Below are 20300 nucleotides of genomic sequence, written 5' to 3'. Positions count from 1 at the left end.
TCGGATAGAGATCCAAAATTTGTATCTAGATTGTGGAAGAGTTTGCAGGAAGCTATGGGGACAGAACTGAGATTTAGTACCGCATTCCATCCGCAGACAAATAGGCAATCAGAACGGACCATACAGACGTTAGAAGATATGCTAAGGATGTGTGCCTTGGATTTTCAAGGGAGTTAGGAAGACTATTTGCCACTTGCAGAATTTGCATACAACAACAGCTTCCACTCCAGCATCGCTACGGCACCATACGAGGCTTTGTATGATAGAAGGTGTAGATCACCGATTTTTTGGATGGAGGTCGGGGATAGAGCTTTACTTGGGCCTGAAATTGTGTAAGACACTTCTAAGAAAATCAAAACTATTCAGCAAAGGCTCAAAATAGCTCAGGACCGACAAAAGAATTATGCAAACGTTCGAAGAAAACCTCTTGAGTATGAGGTTGGTGACCATGCGTTTATCCGTGTGACCCCGATGAAAGGCCAAGTCAGATTTGGAAAGAAGGGTAAGTTGTCGCCCCGTTTCATTGGGCCGTTTCAAATTTTGGAAAGGCTTGGCCCAGTTACTTATCGAGTCGCTTTGCCGCCGGGATTCGAGCAAATTCATAATGTGTTTCATGTGTCGATGTTGAGGGGTTATCTTTGAGACCTGTTCCAAGTGATTGATTATCACCAGGTAGCTCTTGATGAAAATATGGAGTACACCAAGTGGTCGGAACGAATCGTTGACTGGCAAGTGAAACAATTGTGAAGCAAGTCCATCCCAAAGGTGAAAGTGGAATGGAAAGAACACTATGGGGCGGATGCCACGTGGGAAAAAGAGGATGAAATGCGCCAACGCTATCCACATTTGTTTCCCGACGAAGGTAAAATAAGTTTGGAGGACCAAACTTCCTAAAGGGGGGAAGATTGTGATAACCCTGTTCCGTATTATGCTAATTGGTCTTTATTATGAATGTGGTTATGTGTCTAACATGATTTGGTGTGCCATTTATATGAATATATGTGGTTTTGAATTTCTATCTATTCACCGTAGGAAAATCTGTTTGACTTTGTGCTTTGGAATTTAAATTGAAGGCCTTATCGGCCACCAAACTCGAAATTGACTACGCCATTGTGATTAGCGTAATTTTTAGAGCCTACAGTGAAATTTAATAGAAAATTGATTCGAATCAGATTAATTAGATTTAATTAATGGGTAGTGCTCAAATTATTTAATATTAATAATTGTGATTAGTGGAACTTATGTAAAGAGGGGCACTTTACATTCAATTCCTTTACTTGAGCTCATAATCAGATTTTGGTGCCTTAGAAAGAGAGAGGGTCGTCTCTAGAGAGGGAGAAGAAGGAGAATTGTGTGTTTGGCTCAAGTTTGTGAAATTAGGAGGTTGGACTCAAGATTCAACTAGAAATTGTGAAGGTTAAAGCTCCTAGGTGAATAAATTCACGAGTTGAGCTTGTGATTTTGTGAATTTAAAGTTGATTGGTGATCAAGAACAAGAATTGTACTATAAGTGATGAAATTGAGTTGATTTTGTTGAATTGGAAGTCAATATGCACATACATGTGAGAAATTGCTTTGAATTTGCATGTTTGACCACAAAAATGTATAATCCATGTGAGATTTTAGTTGAAGCTCATATTTTTGACCATCTCTTCATCATCTAAGTTGAGAATGAGGGTTATATCTCACATGCATGTACAATTCATAAGAATATGAGTTTTGAATTCATGAATTTGTTATGTTGGAAATGAGTTTGGTGTAAATTGGGACATGCATGTGATTAATTTGTAAAATTGAGTTTCATAATGTAATAAATTTGGTGTTGGATCATGTTAGTACATGTATATGTGTAGTTTGAGCCATAATATGCAGGATATGTTGATTTGAATGTTGAATTTGAGCTCAAGAACAATTCTGGATTTTCCAGAATTTGGGATGTTCGCTCGAGCCGGGAAGGCGCCGCTCGAGCGGGAAATACGAGGTCCCAGTAACTTTTGCAGACATGATGTCCGCTCAAGCGGGGAAGTTCACGCTTGAGCGGGGAGCTATCTAGGATGACCTTCAGCTCGAGCGCCTGACTTTACGCTCGAGTGTAAAAATGATGTAACCAGTACTTTTGCAGACCTTATGGGTCCGCTCAAGCGGGGAAGTCCATGCTCGAGCAGGAGACCCCTGTTTCTGAAATTTTGAAAATGCATTCTGTGCTTCGTTTTCCGCCCTCTTTCACTTATAAGTACTCTTAGGCTAGCATTGAGCATTGTAAATGAGTTAAAAAGATAAGAAAGAAGCCTAAAGAGGAATATGTGAATTAAGGAACGGATAGAATCGTTTGTGACCCATGTGTGTTATGTAATATGTAGGGTCAAGCTCCAGAGCAAATCACCCCGCCGATCACTGTGAATAATATCTTCATAAAGATATCTGAAGTATGCTATTTGTCCAATTGCTTACTCCTGTGTAAGTCTTATGAGTTTGTTAATTTGATTGATAGAATGAATGGGCCAAAGGACAGTTTGACATGAATGATAGAATGAATGGGCCGAAGGCCAGTTTGACCTGAACGAAAGAATGGATGGGCCAAAGGCCAGTTTGATTTGAATGAAAGAATGGATGAGCCAAAGGCCAGTTTGATCTGAATGAAAGAATGGTTGCGCCAAAGGCTGGTCTGACGTGAATGAAAGATAAATGGGCCAAAGGCCAGTATGATACGAACGAATTGGGCCCGAGGCCATATGATGTGTTTGGAACCGCAGTCACTTGATCTAAATTTGTATATATATGCTAAATAGAAATACGAATTAGGCACAAGGCCGTTTGAAGCATGTTGTTCTATATATCGTTTGTATAACTTCTTTATTTGATATTACTCACTAGGCTTTTGCTCATGCTCATTCATGTATTTGTAGGTGAGCCAAGAGAGGTCCAAACCCAGCCTCAGTGAAGTTTGTGTAGAACAACCAAGGTTTTGAAGAGTCAGCCCTTACGTCTCACGCATGAGATCCGTTTTCGCCCTTTTGCTATCTTGTTTTATTTTTTCATGTCGGCGAGGACTTTGGATATGTTTGTATATAGTTTTAATTGGCTGACTTAGACTTGAATGATCCTGTCTGTACAGAACTTTATGTTACTGTATTTTCTGATGTGAGTTATTAATATGTATATATATGGTTTGTTATGATGTGCCATGTAAGCACAACTCTATGGACAAAGTTATAAATTTTCCTTCCGTTTGACCCCTTTACTCTAATGAGTTATGTCTGGTTTGGCTTGAGGCCGTAGGTAATCTCAAGATTACTGGCCGGTTATGTCCTTAACCCATGGGGGCGGGTTCGGGTCATGACAATTGTAAAATAAAAATATTAGTTCCAAAATATTAGACACTCACAATTTCTCTATAATAATAATGATGAGAGAGTTGAATCTTATATAATTAAATTTATGACCAAAAAAAAAAAGTCTTAAATTATACATTTTGTTAAATCACTTACAATTTGTCTATAATAATACGATTCAAAATTTATATATTTCTAGTGTAAAAGATTTAAACGGCAATGTTGGATTTTATCACTTGGTTTAGAGCCAGGTTCAGGAGGATTTTATCACTTCATTTAAACGGCAATGTTGGATTTTGTTAATTTTTTTTATGAATCATAGTCTCATAAATTCATTCCGCAATGTTTATAATGTTTCTTTTAACAATTCCAATTCAATAATTAAAAAGAAGGATTGAAACTTGTGGATTGATGCTGGAAAGAATGTGATGAGGAGAGAGAATATAGAGGCTGCCGTGAGGAGGGTGATGGACGGCGGTGATGATGATAGAGAAGGCTAAAGTGCTGGGAGAGATGGCATTGAAAGCACTTAAAGAAGGTGGATCATCTCATAGAAATTTGACGGTGTTGATTGAAGAGCTTGAGCAACTAAGAGATCAAAGGGCTTAGGAGGATTGAGGGTTATTACATTGTTTATGTCTCTATTCTTCACTGCTTATTACATTTTGTTGAAATAAGGCATTCAAATGGCTTTTAATAGTTAAATTCTGTATATGGTTGGAAATTGAATGTTACAGGTTGTGGAGAAATATTTTTATTGAATGATTGAGAATTGAATGAATGAATGAATGGGTGAATAATTTTGTATATGTACAGGTTTTAGGTAGCGCAAAAAATATTACAGAACAAATTATAAAAACTAAATGAGACCTTTTGGCGACTAAGCAAATATCACAGGTTGGCTTTTGGCTACTAAAATTTTAGTCGCCAATTGTAAAAAGGAAACTTTTGACTACTAAATGTTTAGTCGCCAATTCTCGAAAAGTGAAATTATTGGCTACCAAAAATTTAGTCGCCAAACATACATGCTCAATTGGCTACTAAATAATTTAGTCGCTAAAAGTAAAAATATATATATTTAATTATTTTTAAAAAATATTTGGCGACTAAAGTTTTAGTTGCCAATAGGTTATTTTTTGCTACCAAAATAATTTTAGTCGCCGATTGTTTCCCCAATGATCTATTGGCAACCAAACAAGCAACTAAATATATTAGTCGGCAAAAGTGATTGGTGACTAAAAAATAGGTTTTTGCCGACTAATATTTCAGTCGCCAAAAGTAAAAATTGTTGTAGTGTGATAAGATTTCGAAGCAGACACGTTTTTGAGTAATGTTTTAATTTGAATAATTTGGGGCCTTTACAGCGTGCTTAGTTGCTCTATACTTCCACACCATTGAGACTTATTAATTTTGATAGTCTTTTTTTTTCTTTTTTTATTTATTATTATTTATTTATTTTGGGCTAAAATATCACATTTCAACACATACTTCTTCGAGAGGGTGAATTTTTTTAGTAAAGCAAAATCATTATTAAGAATCCAAGATTCAGATTGCAAAGATTAAGTTCACAAAACTTTGAGGTTCTTATGAAATGAAAGGAACTTCATTGTTATTGTTGGTTGCTTTTGCTATCCCTTCTTCAAATATTTATGATTTGAACAAATAAACATATTTTGCCTATGTTTGAGGGTTGGGTGTGGAGCAAAAGGTCAGGATTTATGAACATCTGTATTAGATGGAGAGAAAAACTTAATCCAATTTAACTTTCAACTTTTCTTTTAAGGTTCAATATAAGTCCATAAAATCTTTGATGGGTAGGATGACAAATGGGCATGTTTGAGTGGGTTTTAATTAGGTTAATTTAAATTGTTGCTTTTGGAAAGCCAAACCAAACTTGCACAACAAGTAATAGGGTTTAATTGGGTTGACTTGTCCTTGGGAAATTTTGTGAAGAAAAAACTACTCCAATAAAAGGAATACTTATACAAATACAAATCAAACTAAAGAATTAAGCATAATAGACAATATGTTCTTGGATATAATGGCATTTTGATTGAGTTATTGATATAAGTAAAAACAAAGAGTAAGGTAGACAAAGAAAATAGTCCTTTGCCTTTGAATATATAGTATCAATCATTGAGTAACAAATCTTTGGATAGATGGTAGATACTAGGTTCGAAGCTTTAAAAAGTTTTGACCAATATTACAATGATACACATCAACCATCTAATCTTTTATGCGGATGCTTCCCAATTCATACAGGCTTTTCAGTGGCATCAAGGCTTTCATATGGATTCTTAGCAATTCACTTGCAATTCAGACAAAACTATTGTTCTCCCTTACATGATTACCTTCAAACAAACTGATGTGATAATATTATTTTCTTTACAAATTTATTAGCCATTCCTCCATAGTTCAACAATCTTCAAATGTCATCGCAGAATACAACTGAATTAATAGCAGCAAAGTCTTATTACTATGTTCATCCATAATACATCTTATTAACAGAACTTGTCTATATTGTACTAAAGAGCATGAAGCTTGACTTGAATCGCATATTTTGGACGAACTGTTACAACATGGATGGGCGAGTGACTATAGGTTGGGGATAAAGTGAAGGCAAAACGTTGCAGAATCATTGACAGAGCAATTTTTGTTTCATTGATTGCAAAGTTCATGCCAACACAACTTCGTTGTCCAAAACCAAGCGGAAGATACACTGCTGGGTTGTTGTTTGTAGCTTTGGCAACTCCTTCGGAAAATCATTCTGGTTTGAAAAGATACACATCATCTCCCCATATTTGAGGATCAAGATGTAGTGCCAATGTCAAAATAGTCACATTTATATTGGCCGGAAGAATTGTCCCAGTTTGACTTTGCGTTGAACTTTTCTTGTCATGGTGATGATAGGAGGATATAGTCTTAAAGACTCATTGATGATCATGTTCATCTACACAAAAAGGAATCGAAAAGTCCAGTTAATATTGAATGGTATGTGTTCTTCAGTGTATTTGTACAAAATAAGATATAGTTTGATTTTGTGATCATTAGTGTTAATATACCTTTTTCATTTTTGGAATGCCTTCTGCATTTGGATGTTGTTGGCCAAACAACTCAAGGACCTCCTTTCTTGCTTCCTCTTGCCACTCTCTATGGATTGCTAGAAGAAGAACAGACCATGCAAGCAAGGTGGTTGTAGTTTCATGTCCACCAAAGTACAAAGCCTTGCACTCATCAACCACTGTTTCCACTGTAATCCTCTTATTCTTGTCTGGATCATTACTTGCTTTCACAAGTAGTCCAAGAATATCACTCCCATAGTTATCTACTTCTGTCATTGCATTTTCTCTTTTCTTTATAATCTCTAAAATAGAATCTCGTATCCCTTTTTCAAGTTTTTCTGAATCTATATCATCAGTACTTTTCCAAATTTGACCGCACAAGTGTATAAATGATGAATGAGAATTAGGATGAGGAAGACAACTCATGCTTCTTGTAGGGGAAATAGTGGAGTACAACTACATAGATCAAGTGATTATATTTTGCAGCATCAATATCGTTTGTTATTTTAATATTCAACTACCATTACGAATAGAAGTTTTCTTTTCGTTAAGGTGGATGCTGTATTTTCTAAACCATCAAGCATTGGCCTAAAAACACTACTTCCATGAAATGGTAAACTTCATGAAAAGGTATAACAATGATTCATCCCCCCTTTTCTCCCCACCCCCTTTGACCCCCCCTCTCTCTCATTGGTTACATTTTCTTTTTCTTTTTCTTTTTTTTCCTGCTCCTCCAATCACCACCCGCCACGTGGCAAAGGGGGTGAGGGGGTGACCCCCAAAAGGGGGCCCAAGCATTATTCTTAAGCAACAAGACAAAAAGATATGCGCAAGCAGAGGATCACGTAAAAAAAGTGTAGAAATACTTTTATTTTCCAAAGCGGGTTGACCATTGCGTGTTCTTTCAGAAATATTATTGACGTGTACAAACAAACAGGGCCGGCTAAATTCCAAAGATACCACTTGCCATTTCTCCTATGAATACCCACCCAACTAATCAGAAATCACCAAAAAGGAAACGACAATGCTACGTAGCTCAAATTTTGTAGCTTAAAAGTGGCTCAAATGGCCAAAACGACGTCGTTTTGGCCATTTGAATGTTGTTCTGTACTCAAAACGACGTAGTTTTGGCCATTTGAGTCACTTTTGAGCCACAAAATTTGAGTTACGAGACATTTTCCAAAAGGAAAAAGGTGCACCACCACCAATTTGTCATATCAAACATTAGCTACTACTTTTTAGCGTTGCCACAGTTGAGCCGATTCAATATGGGTGTGCTGGGAAGCATAGCCATCCTTGTTTCGAGCTTCTTGTGTCTTTACCTGTTCTTGGTTCTGATCAAGCTCTTTCACAAACTATGGTTGCATCCAATTCACGTACAACGTGTGCTGGGTTCACAAGGAATCAGAGGCCCTACTTACAGATTCATCCATGGAAACTCCAAAGAAATGCACATGATGAAAACTGAATCAATGAGCAGACCCATGGATTTATCCCATCAAATATTTGCTAGACTCCAGCCTCATTTCCACTCTTGGCTCAAGATTTACGGTACTGATCATTTTATTTTATTTTTTATTTTTTTTTCAATCTTTTGGTTTTAAATCACCTTATTGAGATATCTAACGGTATTGATCACAGTGTCACTACAAGAAAATACAGCTTTGGCGACCACTTATGCCGACTAAAAATATTTTGGTTGCCAAAAGTTGTGGAATTGGCGACCAAAAATTATGTTAGTCGGTAAAAGTACAATATTTAGCTACTAAATTTTTTTAGTCAGGGTATATTAATTTTTGGCGACTAAAAAAAATTTAGTCGCTAAAAATCTCACAATTGGGGACTAAAAAAAATTTAGTCGCTAAATTTTCCACAATTGGTGACTAAAAAAATATGTTAGTCGCTGTATAGATAGTTTTGGCGACTAAAATAATTTAGTCGCTGAATGAAAAAAAAAATTATTTTTTATCTTTGGCGACCAAAAGTTTGGTCCGCAAAAATTTAATTTCAGCAACTAAAAAATACGTTAGTCGCGGTATAGATAGTTTTGGCGACTAAAATAATTTAGTCGCTGAATGAAAAATAAAAATTTATTTTTTATCTTTGGCGACCAAAAGTTTGGTCGGCAAAAATTTAATTTCAGCGACTAAAAAATATTTTGGTCGCTGTATATATAGTTTTGGCGACTAAAATAATTTAGTCGCTGAAGAAAAAATAAAAAATTATTTTTGATCTTTGGCGACCAAAAGTTTGGTCGGCAAAATTTTAATTTCAGCGACTAAAAAATATGTTAGTCGTGGTATACATAGTTTTGGCGACTAAAATAATTTAGTCGCTGAATGAAAAATAAAAATTTATTTTTTATCTTTGGCGACCAAAAGTTTGGTCGGCAAAAATTTAATTTCAGCGACTAAAAAATATTTTGGTCGCTGTATATATAGTTTTGGCGACTAAAATAGTTTAGTCGCTGAAAGAAAAAATAAAAATTTATTTTTGATCTTTGGCGACCAAAAGTTTGGTCGGCAAAATTTTAATTTCAGCGACTAAAAAATATGTTAGTCGTGGTATACATAGTTTTGGCGACTAAAATAATTTAGTCACTGAATGAAAAATAAAAATTTATTTTTTATCTTTGGCGACCAAAAGTTTGGTCGGCAAAAATTTAATTTCAGCGACTGAAAAATATGTTAGTCGCGGTATAAATAGTTTTGGCGACTAAAATTATTTAGTCGCTGAATGAAAAATAAAAAGTTATTTTTTATCTTTAGCGACCAAATGTTTGGTCTGGAAAATTTTAATTTTAGCGACTAAAAAATATGTTAGTCGCGGTATAAATAGTTTTGGCGACTAAAATAATTTAGTCGCTGAATGAAAAATAAAAAGTTATTTTTTATCTTTGGCGACCAAAAGTTTGGTCGGCAAAATTTTAATTTCAGCGACTAAAAAATATGTTAGTCACGGTATAGATAGTTTTGGCGACTAAAATAATTTAGTCGCTTAATGAAAAATAAAAATTTATTTTTTATCTTTGGCGACCAAAAGTTTGGTCGGCAAAATTTTAATTTTAGCGACTAAAAAATATGTTAGTCGCGGTATAGGTAGTTTTGGCGACTAAAATAATTTAGTCGTTGAATGAAAAATAAAAAGTTATTTTTTATCTTTGGCGACCAAAAGTTTGGTCGGCCAAATTTTAATTTTAGCGACTACAAAATATTTTGGTCGCGGTATACATAGTTTTGGCGACTAAAATAATTTAGTAGCTGAAAGAAAAATAAAAAATTATTTTTTGTCTTTGGCGACCAAAATTTTGGTCGGCAAAAATTTAATTTCAGCGATTAAAAAATATTTTGATCGCTGTATATATAGTTTTGGCAACTAAAATAATTTAGTCGCTGAATGTAAAATAAAAATTTATTTTTTATCTTTCACCCATCACTCTTTCTCTCTCTTTCTGTCTTCTGTCTCTTTCTTTCTCTATGTGTCTCTGTCTTTGTCTCTCTTCTCTTTCTCTCTCTCTCTCTCTCACTCATCACTCTTCGCTATCTGTCTGTCTGCCTCTCACTCTCTTTCTCTCAGTGTCTCTGTTTTTTTCTCTGTCTCTCTTCTCTTTCTCTCTCTCACTCATCACTCTTCTCTGTCTGTCTGTCTCTCTCTCTCTCTCTGTCTCTCGCTCATCTCTCTTCTCTCTATTTCTCTTATCTCTTTTCTCTCTCTCTTCTCTTTATCTCTCTCCCTCTCTCACTCATCTGTCCCTGTCTCTCTCTCGTTTATCTCTTTTCGCTCTTTTTCTCTCTCTCTTTGTCTGTCTCATTTCACCAATTTTTTCATTTTCCACTCTCTTTTGTCTTTCTCTCTCTTACTCATCACTCTTCTCTATCTGTCTGTCTCTCTCTCTCTGTGTCTCTCACTCATCTCTCTCTCACCACCCATCTCCTCTACCACATTCACTACTACTGCAAATGTCATTCCACTACCAGCATTATTACCATTGTTGCCACTCCACCTCTATGACTACTATTACTATCACCGTCGTTATCACTCCACTAACACTACCACCACTAGTACCACCACTACTACTATTATTACCTCTCCTCTACCGGCGCCACTCCATCTCTTCTACCACTACCATAACTTCACCACTAATCTCCTTTGCCACCACCATCACCTCTTATCCACCACCTTCACCACTACTACCGCTCTCTCTCCTCTACCACAAAAGTTTGGTCGGCAATAATTTAATTTCAGCAACTAAAAAATATGTTAGTCGCGGTATAGATAGTTTTGGCGACTAAATTAATGAAAAATAAAAATTCACTTTTTATCTTTGCACGACCAAAATTTTGGTCTGCAAAAATTTAATTTCAGCAACTAAAAAAATATTTTAGTCGCGGTATAGATAGTTTTGGCAACTAAAATAATTTTCTAGAGCATGTTCAACTCTCCCTAAAAACAATTTGAGGTATAAATATCCCTCTCTTTCTATCTATCTCTCTCGCTCATCTCTCATCTCTCTATCTCTCATATCTCTTCTCTCTCTGTCTCTCTCGCTCATCTCTCTTCTCTCTATCTCTCTATCTGTCTCTCTTGTTCATCTCTCTTCTCTCTCTGTCTCTCACTCTCTATCTCTTTCTCTCTGTCTCTCTCTTTCTCTCTCTCTTCTCTTTCTCTCTTTCACTCATCACTCTTCTCTGTCTGTCTGTTTGTCTATCTGTCTTTGTCTCTTTCTCTATTTGTCTCTTGCTCATCTCTCTTCGCTTTATCTCTCTTCTTTCTCTATCTCTCTCGCTCATCTATCTTTTCTCTATCTCTGTTTCTGTCTCTCTTGCTTATCTTTCTTCTCTCTCTGTCTCTCTCTTTTTCTATGTCTTTCTCTCGATCATCTCTTTTTGCTCTCTTGCTCTCTTACTCTTTCTCTCTGTCTATCTCTCGCTCATCTCTTGTTTTTCTCTCTTTTTCTGTCTGTCTGTCTCTCTATCTCTCTCTATATATAGATATATATCTTTCTCTCTCTCACTCATCACTCTTCTCTCTTTCTTTCTCTCTCCGTGTCTGTCTTTCTCTCTCCCCCATTGTGTTCACCTTGCTCACTCTCTCCCTCCCCTCTTCTCTATTTACCGAGCTCTCCACTACAAGAAAATGTACTTTTAGCGACCATTTTTTCTCTCTTTCTTTCTCTCCCACTCATTGCTCTGTCTCTTGCTCTATCTGTCTCTCACTCCTCTCTTTCTTGCCACCCATCTCCGCTACCACCTTTACCACTACTGCAAATGTCATTCCACTACCACCATTATTACCAATGTTGCCACTCCATCTCTACGACTATCATTACTACCACCATCGCTACCACTACCACCACGACCACTCCTACCACCACGACCACTATTACTACCACCACTACTATTACCTTTCCTCCACCACCGCCACTCCATCTCCTCTACCATTATCACAACTTCACCACTAATCTCCTTCGCCGCCGCCACCCCCTCACCTCTTATCCACCACCTTCACCATTACTGCCGCTCCCTCTCCTCTACCACAAAAATTAGCTCTTGATTTTTAGTAGCAAAAAAAAAATGGGCCACAAAAAAAATTATTCATCAAACATAAAAAATTAACTTTATTTTAACAAAAAATATTTTTCATTAAAATATTACCTCTATTTCTATCAAATAAAAAAAATCATTCAAATAAAAATAAAACCAATTTCCTCTATTTCTATCAAACAAAAAAAAATTCATTCAAATAAAAATAAAACTAATTTCCTCTATTTCTATCAAATAAAAATAAAACTAATTCCCCCCCCCCCCCCGGTTTCACTTACTCACCAGACGGCCCGCCAAACTTACTTCCCCCTTTTTTCCCTCTGCCTTTTCTTTTCCCCCCCTTAATTTCACAACACTGTTTCAAAAAAGTGTGCAAACCTTATTCTAAGAGAGAGAAGATAGAGGGTTTGAAGAGAGACTGGGGTTGAAGAGGAAGGGTTTCAGTCAGCGGCGAGACTGGTTCAGCAGCGGCGAGACTAGTTCGGCGAGACTGGTTCGGCGGTGAGACGGTACGATTCTTTTGACTCTTCTTTCCACTCTCTCACTCCAGTCGGTTCCTCTATTGACTGGGTTGAATTGGTTCCTCTATATCTCTATGTGACTGTGTATCCTTGGAACAACAATGATGTAGTTTTATAATCCGAACAGATCTTAAACCCTATGGCCATTCGGTTCATCTCCACTATGGCCAAAGACAAACCCATCTTCCCTGCGCTCTCATTCTTTTATTCTTTTATTTTTATTTTTTTGAACAGCCTTGCACTCTCATTCATGGCTCTCTAACTCAATGCAAATGATCTCAGATCCAAAACACTTAAATCCTCTTCTAATCAGTCAAATTGAAGAGCCGACTGGCCATAGGGTTTCAATTTATGAATAATCAAGCTTTGTGGGCTATATTTGGAAGAAACTTTCAATTGATTTTCACTTAGTACTGGAAGATATTTGGAAGATACTTTCAATTGATTTGTTTGATGTGAAATGCAATGGGGTTAGGAGAATTTGTTCATTCATTAGGCATTTTTGTTCATATTTGGAAGATACTTTCAATTGAATTTGTTCATTCAATTGATTTGTTTGATGTGAAATGCAATGGAAGATACTATATCCTTCGTTATAAGAATTTGGACTTTGTTTCCCAAGTTTACAAGAAAGATCTTATAGTTGCACAAGGAGTTATTTCTGCACCTGTCATCCATAAAGAAAAGAGAAAGATAAATATTGTGCTTACATTGTTTGAAGTCCCCCCCAACCCGGTATATGTGGCACAAATCATTATGTGGAGTGATTGTAGCATGCTACGAGAAACCAAGGTTCTGCTTGGATTAATGCATTTCAAATGGAAGGATTTCAAATTAAATTTTATAAAAATATGGGAGTGTTGATTATTATATATAGATTGACAAAAGGGGAAGATGGAGTAGAGTAAGAAAACAAAAATTTAATTGTAAATTACCCAATAAGAAAATAACAGAAAAGAGAGAGAAGAGAAAAATAGTTAGGTTTCGAGTCACTATACCTTAGGCCAATGGTTTTCATCATATGATCTGTTAGAAAATTCTCATTCATGGGCAACTTTTAATTAAGTAGGATGTTCCAAGAGCTGGAGTAAAAGAAAATATATTTAAGTGGAGCACATTGAATCTGAGGGTAATGTCGGTTTCCTCATTAGCTTTGTATAGGCTGGGAACTTGAAGGGAAAAATAAGCAGGTACAGTTGAAAATATAAATGCTGAATTTTTTTTCCTTATTGTGATAAATGTATCAACTTGTGTCTTATATTTAGCCTATCACTTTGATTGCCTAATCATTTTAATGTTTTTGATAAAAATTTGTGTTATCCCTTTGGTTGGTTGTAGGTCAACCGCATTCTTCAAGATGTTCAATTTAAAGACCAGAAGTGGTTTAAGCAGTTTGTTTCCCAAAGCAAGGCTAGAACGGAGGTATATGTCTTGTAGTCTTTGAACAAATTGTCATCAAAAGTGAACTTTATTAATTATTAATTAATCTATTCCATGAGTTGTTTTATTTTCAGGAGCGATTAAGAGGCAGTGGTGATGATATTGTAGCCGCAAGGATGGGTGCAAAGTTAAATGTTGCAGGGTGGATTTCTAAACAAATGGGTGGCGTTAGGTTAGCTATTTGGACTGTTATCTATTGATTTAAATTGCTTGTTTTCACAATACAGTCGTGCAACCACCTTAAGTCTCAAGTCTGCAGTTAAATTCTGTTTTGGTTTTTGTTGTTTTTAGATTAGTTTAATTGTTTTGGTTATTATGCTAAACCCCACTATGCATTTCAATGCATTGTAGTGCTTAGTTTTGGAAAACTCTTGTATCTGTAATTGAAGAGTGACTGAAAGAAAAGTTATGTCATCCTTCATTCTTAATAAGATTAAGTTTTTAATGCTTTACCTTATTCTTTCTGTTGAGAATGTAGACAAATATGTTTTGGAATTCGAAGGTGTTCACAGTCTGACACCTTGTATCTATTTCGGCACTTGTATCTGTATCCACAAATTATAGGCTAACAGTTCTTTTTTTCAGGATTCAAGTCATCTGTTTTACTGTGGCCAAACTTCATTTGTTTATAATTTTTATGACCTTGCTATAGTTGGTTTTCAGGTTCAAGCCGTCGCATGGAATCATCATGTGCCACAAGTTGTACTTAGTGGATCCTTTGATCATACAGTAGTGATGGTAATGGAAATGTTTTATCGGGTCTGTTTATTAATTATAAACTTCAAAATTATTGTTTTCTTGCATTTTGCTTCTTTTTTTTACTTTTTTTTTTGTGCGCGCTTGTGCATTCACTTTGCTAAGTTGCCTTGCCTCAACATTATTTTGATTAAATTTATGTTTATGTGATTGCAGAAGGATGGAAGGATACCTTCTCATATAGGATTTAAGTGGTCAGTTTCAGCAGATGTTGAAACTGTAGCATGGGATCCACACACTGAGCATTCATTTGTGGTCTGTGTTTACACTGTATCTATCTTGAGCTATTTTCATTTTTTGTTTTCCAAGTATGCAAAGCACAAGGGATTTCATTTTGAATTGGGAAGACATCGAGAGTGGCAATACACAAATTATGTCTATAGATACCAGTAACCATACAAATATTGGAAATTTATTTACTTTTTCGTTTGATAGAACCTAAAGGTGCATCTTTAGCTCGATCTTCTTGCACTACAAAATATTATGTGGGTCGGTTGAATGAGTTATTGATAAATTAACTTTTTGATTGTGAAAAGGGGACAAGTGCTTAGTTAATGTTCATTTTCACTCATTTGATTAGGTAGCCACTAACTGGTCATTTTTGTGTTGTAAACTGTAAGATGTGTCCATATTATTGTTTCTTGCATTGTTTTGGTGGCATTTCGAGTTGCTTTTTAGGTTATTTCTAGGTGGAGAAGTGGGATGTCATGGCATATAGGTCAATATTAAGCTGTGTTGGGCCAAGCCATGCCATAAGCAATACCTATTTTGGAATCTTGTTCTTTGAGCTAGAATTTTTTGTTGGTTACCCTGCCAATTTTAATAAATATAAATGTCTGCAAAGTAGGTAGTAATTTTTGGCATAGAAGAAGCTTTTGTGTGACTTGATTTAATGTTGGTTGGTGTTTCAAGTACTTGGTTTATTCTTTTCATTTTTTAATGTTGTTATGTGCTTTCTTATGGAAGTCACTGAGCAGACTTTCACTTTGAGTTATCCTATATTGAGGCAAATGTTGCGAAATTTCCTAGGTCAGTGTATTTGAATTTAATGTTTATTCCTAGATATACTCTACACTACACATTTGATTGAGTGGTGGTCCTAACGATTTGGAAAAAAGCATGTTGATTGTTAGCTGACATGTTAATTTGCATTTTTTTTCTTTGTTTGGGCCTATAAATGAAAGACTGGCTGGATGATGGGTCTGTTGCTGTTATTTTTATTGTGTATCATTAGTGGTGGTAATAAGCTTTCTGAATACAAAATAGTAACATCAATTAATGCTCCTGCTTGACTTTTGTTCTACTGTTTGCAGTGTTGGACCAATGGTAGGATAGAGTATGAGATGGATATGGTTGAGTCTGCGGTTAAATCACTCAGGTCATTGATGCCTGCAAAGTAAAGGCATGAAAGGTAGAGCTTTGAATGATACTGTTTTGTTACCTTTTTTTTCTGTTTTTTTTCTTCTTTTATTTTTTTTTTAATACCATTTTTTTTATAAGTTATTTTGTTAAAGCATCTAAGTTTTTTTTTTTAATTTTTAATTTTTTTTCATTCCTCATTCAAAATATTTCAATCATTATTTTATGAAATGCCTATGGTTATGCATATTGCGTTGGGTATGATTATTATATTGCTTCTAGTTGTATACAACAGTTGTTTTCCATGGATTGTTATGACAAGCATTTAATGTTGTAATTATGGAAATGAATCTTTCATGCAAGAGATTTATACTTTTTGGACGGTTATAAATTTTCTCCTAGAAAATCTTTCTCGATTTTTATGTATTGGCAGCAGCTGGTATGCATAATACATACAAGTATTCATCAGTTTGGGTTGTTCTATGTGAAGAACTAATTGGATAAACTAAATAGTGTTGATTTGTACTGTATCTGTTTATCAACTATTGGTTATGATGGTGCAAACTTGTTTTATTTATTCATGTTTTTTTAAATAGAGATTTTAATATTTGTTTCATTTCTAATTACGTGTTCGATAGACAATAAATGATTAATCATGCAAAGTGGAATGCAGAATTATTGTTGTTCTTGTTTTTGGTCTTTGCTTTTTTCTAAAGAGGGATGGTGTAACAAGAATTAAATGGCGATTTGTGATTTAAGGGCTTATTTTGCCTTTGCCTTTTCTAGGCGTTTTGTCTCATTGTAGAGGACTTCTTGTTCTCTTGTTGTATCTTTGTTTTATATTAATAATTCTCTTTTGTATTTCTGATAATAGATGCTATGTCAGTGCTGTATATGTTCTGTATCTTCATTTTGTTTAAAATATAAATAGCAGAGTTAGTTCAGGTTTTCTGAAATTCAAATACTGTGTCATGTGATTCAGGGAGAATGGGTAGGAATTAGGATCCCAAGTAGAACTCAATATTTAAAATTTCTAGCTGGTTAAGAATATTGTTCTGAAATCTTTTTTAGAATATCGTAATAATAGTGGCAAAATGTTATTCTTTTTTCAGGCGAGCTGCTTTTGCACTCTGCTGAACCGATGTAGTTGCAGAGACTGTCAAAAACCATGAACTTGAGATTTCCACTCTTGCCGCTTTATCATCTCTGAAGGTATGTACACATTATCTGTTGTTTTGCGGGGTTGGTGTGATGTTTTCATATGGTATGCTAAGATAAAAAAGGAGTCCAACTTCTCGAGTTTGGTTTGCTTAGAGCAAAGCTTGGTAGTATTCATGGGTCACGCTTGAGTCTAAAATTCATGGTTATTAAATGTTTGAACAAACCTCAATCATCTCCATACTCAGATTGATCTAGCTCGCAAGTACTGGTAATTTTGTAAAAATTGTAATTTAATAGATCCATTTTTGTTGGTAATGTGTAATTTCAACAAATTTCACTTGATTTTTTATTTTTTTATGCTTACTTGCTAAAGTTTCAGAAGACCTGATCCTGCTGTGAAATGCCTGGTTCATTTTCTACTTTTGTTACATTATAATAGCTAAGTTTTGAAAGCTGTCTTGTACCTGAAAAGCGAAGTCTCAACTGAAGTACAAATGAAAATACTATAACCATTGTACTTCTGAGTGTTGCCTATATACTCTAGTAAACTATAGCATCTTTTAAAGAAAGCAAATCAGGCTGAGCCATCTCAGAATCTCAATTTTTTGTTTTCCAATTTTTTGCCATATGGTTAAATGTTTTTTATGAATTCTAACTTTTCTTATTTTATTTGTAGGTGACTTCCAAAAACGATCAAGCACAAGGCTGATGCTTCAAAACCATATATATTCCTTCCTGCTTTAGAATTTTTTTTGGATTCCTTCATTGATTTTCCTTTTAATTTTTGTTCAGTTACTTATTGGTTTTCAATGGATGGATGTTTAAAACTTGTCTCAATTAATGTTTTGAATGGAATGATTGTAAAGTTTGGGATTGAGCAGGAAAATGTGATGAATTTTAATGTTATATTTAGGTTGGGTTGAATGAATTTTGTTTAATATTGGATTGAATGTTTATAAACAAAAATTGATTGTTCAAAAAAAAAATAAATAAATAAAGGAAGAGATTTGGCGACTAACTAATTAGTCGTTGATTGTTTAATGTCTTTTGACGACAAAATATTTGGTTGAGAAAAGTTTTAGCAACTAAATAATTGGTTGCCAAATTCTACACTTTTGCGACTAAAATAATTGGTCGGCAATTCCTTACCTTTTGGCGACGAAAATAGTTGGTTGTTGATTTTTTGCTTTTGGCGACAAACATATTTGGTGGGGAAAATATTATTTTTCGCGACCAAAGTGTTTTAGCGACTAAATGAATTAGTTGCGGTAATGATATATTTAGCGACCAAAAATTTAGTCGGCAAATCTAATTTTTTTCCTGACTAACAAAAGTTTTGGTCGCCAATTACCTTTGCCGACCCTCAATTGGCGACCAAAGTGGCGACCAAAAAAATTAGTTGCGAATGACTTTTGCCGACTAAAAATAGATTTTTGTCGACAAAATATTTAGTTGGCAAAAGTGTAATTTCTTGAATATTAATATTGCCGACCAATCTTTTTGGTCGTGGAATGTATTGCCGACCAAATTTTTTGGTTGCGGAATGTGACAATTGGCGACCAAATTAGTTGGTCGTGGAAATGGGCGACAATTGCCGACCAAACTATTTGGTCGTTGAATGTGCGAATTGGCGACTAACATGTTTGGTCGGGAAAATATGACTTTTCGCGACTAAAGTGTTTTAGCTACTAAATGGATTAGTCGCAGTAATTATATATTTAGCGACTAAAATTTAGTCGGCAAATACAACTTTTTCGCGACCCTCAATTGGCGACCAAAGTGACGACCAAAAAAATTAGTCGCGGATAACTTTTACCTACTAAAAATGGACTTTTGCCGACCAAATTTTTAGTCGACAAAAATGTGAATTCTTGTAGTGTGTATTGTGAGTTTCAAATGATATATATCACAATGAGCTCATGAAATCATAAGCTAACTCCTCCAATTCTGTTCAAAAAGGAAAAAAAAAGAAAAAGAAGCTAACTCCTCTTAAACTCAATAATACACATGTTTCAACTATGAGTTATGTTAAGGGTTCTAAATAAATTATCAAATTTTTTACCAAATCTCTCACGTGGGTATGAGATCCATACACATGTGATTTGTGTGAATTTCACACCCATATGAAAAGGTTGATAAAAAATTTAATAATTCATTTGGGATCAATAACATTTTCCTTCAACTATTTTCTTCTTGCCATTAAATATATCAAATTTAATCATGACATCCATTAGTTGATTCCAAATTTTAAAAATATTTAGAAGTGTTAGGGAAGAGACAAACATAGATTGACGTGGACAAATGTACTAAATAAATATATGAATTTCTTGAATTTTAAATGGTCGTTGATAGAATCGATGGAAAAAAAAAAGAAAAAAAAAGATTTCATATAACTGATCCCATATGATGAGATTTAAGACTTGGTTTAGCTTGGTATGATTTGGTTATTAGCTTATGGGGCGGGTAACAAATATATATATTTTTATTTTATTTTTTTCGGTTTCATACATCGTCGGTAAATGCTAAATGTAATTTGTAAATGAATTATTTGTAAATTCGTAATAAATCCTTTTAAAATATTAATTTAGTGGGTGTTGGAGGTTGGTTTGTTTGTTTGTTTGTTTTCTTTTTTTTATTTATTTTTATTTTTTTTAAAATGTTATATTTTTGGGCTCAACATGAAAAAGTAAAAAAATTTTGAATTTAAAAAATAAAAAATAAAAAATCTAGAAAGTACAAAAAGAAAAAAGAAATATATATATAGTTTACTTTTTTTTGAATTTTGCATTTTGAATCGGTGGGTTCGATTTCGAATTGAAGTCAATATTCAGTTCATGGCGATAAACAATACAAATCGGCCAATTTTCTTATGAAATTATCGAATCGGTGGGTTCAAAAACTGATTCAAACCCAACCAGTTTGCTATGTAGCGGCTGGTTTCTAGTTCTATGTTTTCATTACACTATGATTTAACTAAGTTCGAGTTTTTGTTAAATTATTTATTTATTTTTGGGTGTGAAACAGGGAAGAATTTTCTTACCTGGAATGGTCCAAAAGCTCAATTAATTATTACAGAATCAGAATTTGCCAAAGAAATACTTAAAAACAAAGAAAAAGCTTATCCGC

At 34.7% G+C, this 20300-nt stretch overlaps 1 long non-coding RNA gene across 1 annotated transcript; it reads left to right on the top strand.

The window, feature by feature from the left end:
* The first annotated feature begins 7573 nt into the window (after positions 1 to 7573).
* On the top strand, positions 7574 to 20290 carry LOC145803161 (uncharacterized). Its single transcript, XR_014345279.1, has 2 exons — positions 7574 to 7945; positions 20199 to 20290. It is a non-coding gene; the product is annotated as an uncharacterized LOC145803161 (long non-coding RNA).
* The last annotated feature ends 10 nt before the right edge of the window (positions 20291 to 20300 follow it).

The sequence above is a fragment of the Camellia sinensis genome, chromosome 11 (genome assembly GCF_055761805.1).
Source record: "Camellia sinensis isolate YWXY chromosome 11, ASM5576180v1, whole genome shotgun sequence".
NCBI classification, from domain to species: domain Eukaryota; kingdom Viridiplantae; phylum Streptophyta; class Magnoliopsida; order Ericales; family Theaceae; genus Camellia; species Camellia sinensis.
Note: the sequence above shows the minus strand (reverse complement) of the source record. Positions and strands in the feature narration are given on the sequence as shown.